The sequence below is a fragment of the Triticum urartu genome, chromosome 6 (assembly GCF_003073215.2).
Source record: "Triticum urartu cultivar G1812 chromosome 6, Tu2.1, whole genome shotgun sequence".
In the NCBI taxonomy this organism is placed as follows: domain Eukaryota; kingdom Viridiplantae; phylum Streptophyta; class Magnoliopsida; order Poales; family Poaceae; genus Triticum; species Triticum urartu.
In genome coordinates, this window is record NC_053027.1 from 364,208,743 (window position 1) to 364,214,927 (window position 6,185).

The window sequence follows — 6,185 nt, forward strand, 5'->3', positions numbered from 1 at the left end:
ATGCCACAAGGGTGACCACCGTCCAAATCTCTTTCCTTAGCTGCTTCTGCGGAGTGAGGGCAGTCCACCATTGCACCAAGGTAGCATCTGCCGTAGGCATCCAAGAGGGCTTACCCCACGCATTGGTAATACAGGACCAAACTTGCCTAGCAAACACACACCCCAACAGCAAGTGGTCAATGGTCTCCTGGGCTTGGTCACAAAAAGGACATGCGGAGGGGTGAGGCAAGTGACGTCATTGGAGTCTATATGTTGTCCAACATCTGTTCCACGTCGCAAGCCACGCAAATACCTTGCAAGTAGCCGGCGCCCTGGATCTCCAGATCTGAGTAGCACCGTTCGCCTCAATCCTACCCGCAAAACACGCCATGTAAGCATATTTAGCCGAGAACTGCCCAGTGCTGTCCCAAGCCCAATGGATCCTATCCTCCATCCCTGGCGTGAGATCCACATCCTGCATCCTGTCCACCAGAGCAATGAACTCGAGCAGAACACGCGTATTCATGTCCGGGGAAATGTCTTGCCACCATCCTTCCACCATGGCCTGCCTCACCGTCTTAAGCCGTGCTGGCTTTCTCACAAAAGCATACAGGTTAGGCATTAGCTCCTCAATATGGCCATCCTAGAGCCACCAATCAGTCCAGAAGCGCGCTGATTCGCCGTTTCCAAGCACTCAATGTGTTGTCGCTCTGTAGATCCCCAAGGACTCGCACGATACTTGCAAATTGAACTTGTTCCAAGGTCTGTGGGGGTCAGTTCTCTCGAGCCATGGCCATCTTGCCCGCAGCGCCGCGTTCAACAGTCTCAAATTGGGAATCCCCAGGCCGCCGAGCTCGTTGGGTGTGCAAACCTGATCCCAAGCCACCAGACATTGGCCTCCCTGCACGTCTCGACGCCCCTTCCACAGAAATCCACGGTAGATCTTGTTGGTTGTTGTAATAGTCTTGACAGGCAGATCGATCGCCATCATGGCATGAATAGGCATGGAGGCAAGCGTAGTACAAAGGAGCTCCAGCCTGCCTGCATAGAAGAGAAGCCTGGCCTGCCAGGCAGGCAATCGGTCAGCCATCTTGTCGATCAGGTACCGTAATTGCATGGCCGATATCTTCCGTAAACCCAAGGGCAGCCCAAGGTACTGACAGGGCCAACCAAGCACCTGACACTCCATCTCGGTGGCGATCTCAAGCACCTGCTCCTCCGTACATCTGATTGGGTGGGCGGAACTCTTGATTAGATTCGTGTGTAGGCCCGACACCGCGCCTAAGTCGCGAAGCAACACCGTGCATGCCCTAAGACTCTGCAGATCCGGCTTGATGAAAGTAACCACGTCGTCAGCATATATGGACGTGGTACTCCGAAGGCCATTGGGCGCGAGAGGCTGTAGCACCCCAGCCACTGAGGCCGAGCGCAGGAGGTGGTGAAGAGCTTCCATCACCAGGACAAACAGAAGTGGCGAGGCTGGGTCCCCCTGCCGCAGGCCCTGTCTGTTGTAGATGATCTCGTCGGGAATGCCATTGAGCAGCACCCTAGTGGAAGAAGATGCAAGTAAACCGGCAATCCACGACGTCCACTTGACTCCAAATCCCATGTGCCTTAGCACATCCATCAAGAAGGCCCAGTTCACCGTGTCGAAGGCCTTCATAATATCTAGCTTGAGCATCACCGCATCCTTCTTAGTGGCATGTAGCTTCCTAGCCAGCCCTTGCTGAACGCGCTCTAGTGCGCCCCGACCAAGTCTGGCATCTCCTCGGCCAACCAAATAGCCAACACCTTCGCCACAAGCTTCGGGAAACTATGTATCAAGCTGATGGGTCGGAACTCTCGGATCTCCATCGCGGCTGCCGTCTTGGGTAGCAAAGTGATGAAGGCCTGATTAATGGACGTGAGACCATGGAAATCCAGTCTCTGTAGGGTACCGAACGCCTCCATCACGTTGTCCTTAATGACCGGCCAACAAGCCACATAAAACCTGGCCGAGAACCCGTCGGGCCCCGGCGCCTTGTCCAAGCCTTGCGCGCGCACCGCGGCTAAAACTTCCTCCTCAGTGAAATCACGGTCCAAATGATCTAGGACCTTACGTGGCATACCAATTTCCTCCATGTTGAGCGTGAAATCCCTCTCAGCAGACTCCCCAAGCAAACGGGAGAAGAAGGAGTCCACGGCCTCGGCCATAACCTCGTGATCAGCAGTCAGAACTCCATCCACCCGAAGCTTGGGGATGTAGTTTTTTCGACGACGGTGACTAGTGTGGGCATGAAAATATTCCGTGCACGCATCCCCCTCCCGCAGCCGCAGAACCCTAGACCGCTGCCTAGCGATCGTGCGCTCAAGCTAAGCCAAACCCAACAGCTTATGCTTGAGCAGCCTCCTGAGCTCCATTTCCTCCATCGTAAGGAAACGACTCTCCATGGCGACATCGAGTCGCAAGATGACCTCATTGGCGATGCGGATTTGCTGCTTGACACTTCCGGCGTACTTGTTGCTCCAACTGGCCAAGCACTTGGGCGTAGCCTTTAGCTTGGCCGCAAGTCTCTTGAAAGGATTCCGCACCCACGGCTGACTGCTCCACGTGCGACTGAACCACGTCCTGGAAACCATCTATCTTCGTCCAAAAGGACTCGAAGTGAAATCGCCGACCTCTCCGCAAGTTGGCCTCAAGCACCAGGTGCAACAGATAGTGGTCGGAAACACCCGTGCTGAGCGCAGAGAGGAACGATGTTGGGTATAAGTCCTCCCACTCCACAGACACAAGCACTCTGTCCAACTTCTCCAACGTGGGCGTTGAGCGCTCATTCGACCAGGTGTACCTCGTGCCGTTAAGGTAGACCCCATGCATGTCCAAATGCGAGATGCATCTCCTAAACCGCCCCATCATCTGCCTATTTATTCTGTCGTTGCTCTTGTCGGACGGGTCCGCAATCAGGTAGAAATCACCGGAGAGCATCCAGGGACCTGCATGTAAATCCCGGATCTCCCTAAGCTCCTGCATGAAAACAATCTTCTCCGCGTCCTCCTAGGGCCCGTACACCCTGGTGAACCACCAACCAACCGACTCCAGACATTGCACCCATGTCGTGACCGAATTGTCCGTGACATGGGGGTTTGAAAGCTGCACACCACTCGACTTGGCTGCCAACAGAACGCCACTGCGTGTCCCCACCGCAGGCACGTAGAAGAACTGATCAAATGCCAGCCCAAGGCATTGTAGCACTAGCGCAGGGGTCATGTCCTGGATTTTTGTTTTCTGAAGGCAAACAACACTCGCTCCCGAGCCCGAAATGACGTTATTTATAGCATTGCATTTCGCCGGGTTGTTCATCCCGCGTACATTCCACACCACCACAACCTGGCTCGGATCAGCCATAGAGAAGGCCTACGAGCAACCAAGAGGGCAGCACCTAATACAATTCTAGCATGAATAATAAACATTTATCATGATATAAGGAAATATAAATAACAAGTTTATTATTGTCTCTAAGGCATATTTCCTTCAATTTTATCCACCTTCTTTTGTTGAGGTGTGCTTTTCCCCGCCCACCCAACCCTGTTTTTCCTTCTAGAAGTCAGAATGTTCAGCCAAGGCAAGTGTTTCTTCTCCGCACTTAAGACCTACCTACGGTGTCGGTGACTTGCTTCAAGTGCATGGAGTTCAAAGACATTGTTCTCGTTACTTTGAGGTTAATTCAACTGCTGCAAAAGTGTCATTTGATAATGGTATTTTGGGGACCATGTTTGCTTGACCGGCGTTATGAAATCTTCACCGCCAACAAGAGCCTCAAATATATCTTTTCCCAGCTTAATCTCAATCTTCGGCAAAGGCGTTGTGTGGATTCAATCTCGGATTTTGATCTTGGTATATCTCATACTCTGTGCAAAGAAAATGTCATCACCGCTGCTCTTAGGTGCAAGCGTGGTATAATAATATATTAATTCTTTAACTGTCTCATTCTTTGCCTGTGAAGCATTCCGGAAGCTAAACTATTCAAGGCTCTTACATTCAACGCAGTTTTGCTTGCCTGGAAGTTTAGGGCACCGGTTTTAAACACACATGACACTTCATCAGTGTACGAGTCCTTCAAATAGATGATGCAAGGTTGGTGTCGAAAAATGATTTTAGGGCAGGAGCGAGAATGTTTTTGGGTATCAGAAAATTCAGATGATGTAAAACCGGTGCCTAAACTTTCAAACATGAACCGGTTTTAGACATGAATTTGGTCTGTATTTGGTTTTTCGCATGTACTCCCTCCGTAAACTGATATAAGAGCGTTTAGAATACTAAAATAGTGATCTAAATATTTTTATATTAGTTTACAGAGGAAGTATTTGGTTTGTATTTGTTGCGTATTAACGGAAACTCGCACGAAAATAACAGATGAAGTCGATCAAGTTTCTCAATCAAACGCAGGGACGCTGTGAATTCCCGATAGCAAAAGCGCAATACCTTTTTACTAGTACAGCTGGAGCAGATGCCAACCTTAGTTGAGTACCGCCATCGAAAAAGCACCCGGGCTAGTGTAGTACTCCTCGGAAGTTGCCTTTGGTGACCAGATTCAACCATTCTCGGTACTACTACATAGCATCACATTTGACCAACAGAGCTCGAATTGAATTAAGTTGGTGTATCACGCGGCCAACCGCGCCAGGGCCTCGCCGGCATGCTCCCCGGTGGACTGCCGGAGCCGGCGGTAGTCGTCGTAGCCGAAAGTCCTGAAGAGGCGGTGGCTGTCGGCGCCGACGAAGGCGTCCGGCGCGCGGACCACGTCGTCCTTGGGCGCCAGCAAGAAGAGCGCGATGGAGACCCGCGGCACCGCCGCCACACACTGCACGCGGTGCCTCACGTTGTGCAGCGCCCCGTTGCTCCACGCCTACACTAGATGCACACACGGATACAGAGAGTCGAAGTCAAACGTGGGAGACGTACGTAGGGAGGCCAGAAGATGGAGGCATCCTACTGTACTATACTGTACCGTGGCGACGTCGCCGAGGTTGACGAGGAAGGTGCCTGGGACGGGTCCACGGGCGCGAACTCGCCGGTGCCCGGGTCCGCCACCTCGAGGCCGCCGACGCGGTCGTCCTCGTGGAGCACGGTGAGGAAGCCGGAGTCCGTGTGGACCTGCACGCCGGTCTCCCCCACGGTGTCCGGTGTGTAGTTGTACCTGTTGATGCGGAACCGGCACGGCCAGTCCTGGAACATGCGGTCGGCCTCGGGCTCCTCCAGGCCGAGGCTCACGGCCAGCTTCGCCGCCACGTCCACGATTAGCTCGTGTGTCTTCTCCGCGTACCTCCTAATGGTCTCCCTGCACAAGCACAAGAACCTCCGAGCGTCACCACCTCGGGCTCGAGGCAGCCGACACAGGAAAGAAACGGCAAGAAAGGCACCTGAGCACGTCCGTACCTGATGTGCGGTGGCGCGTGGAGGGAGGCGCAGAAGGCGTCGACGTCGGCGGGGGACGCGGCGTCGTAGAGGCCGAACGCCTCGTAGAGCGGGTTCGTTGGCGCTCGGCGCGACGTAGCCGCTGCCGGAGATGACGTCGGCGTTGCGGAGCTTGGCATCGTCGGGGAGATCGAAGAGGGCGCGCACGGCAGTGTTAGCCAGTCAAACTCCTCTCTCACACCTCTCCTCTACATGCACGACTGCATGATCCCATGATCTCATGCACGTCGCCACCCACGGCGCTCCGTGCCCCTGTTGTAACATATACACTTGTATATAATGAGAGCTACGCCATCGGCAGCATCTAAGGTGCGACTGCCCATTCATTCTCCCTCTCACATGGTATCAGACGCTGGGTCTCTCCCTCGCCTGTAAACCTCCATCGCTCCCTCTCTCGCCGGCGCATGGCGACGCCGCCGCCCCCTCCCCCCCCCCCCCCCCCCCCCCCCCCCCTTTCCACCCACGGCCTCGGCGGCTTCGCCGCGACACCGCCGCGCACCCGCGCGCCCGTCCTCACTCCCCTCACGCCTGCCGCGTTTGGGCAGGGTGCTCTGTTCGTCCCCGATCTCACTGCCTCCTCCTCTACAGCCGCCCCCAATCCCACTCATCTGGCCGCTGTCTTCATCAACCACCACGTCCCCATCGTGCTCTCTCTCAACCCCCCCCCCAATTTCTCCCACTGGCGCATTCTCTTCGAGGTCACCTTCCAGAAACATGGCGTCACCGACCACATCTCCGGTTCACCTCGGGC

The 6,185-nt window shown here is 54.6% G+C and overlaps 1 pseudogene; it reads right to left on the reverse strand.

Annotated features, from left to right (window-relative positions):
* Positions 1-4,579: 4,579 nt before the first annotated feature.
* Positions 4,580-5,587, reverse strand: LOC125513520 (annotated as a pseudogene).
* Positions 5,588-6,185: the final 598 nt, after the last annotated feature.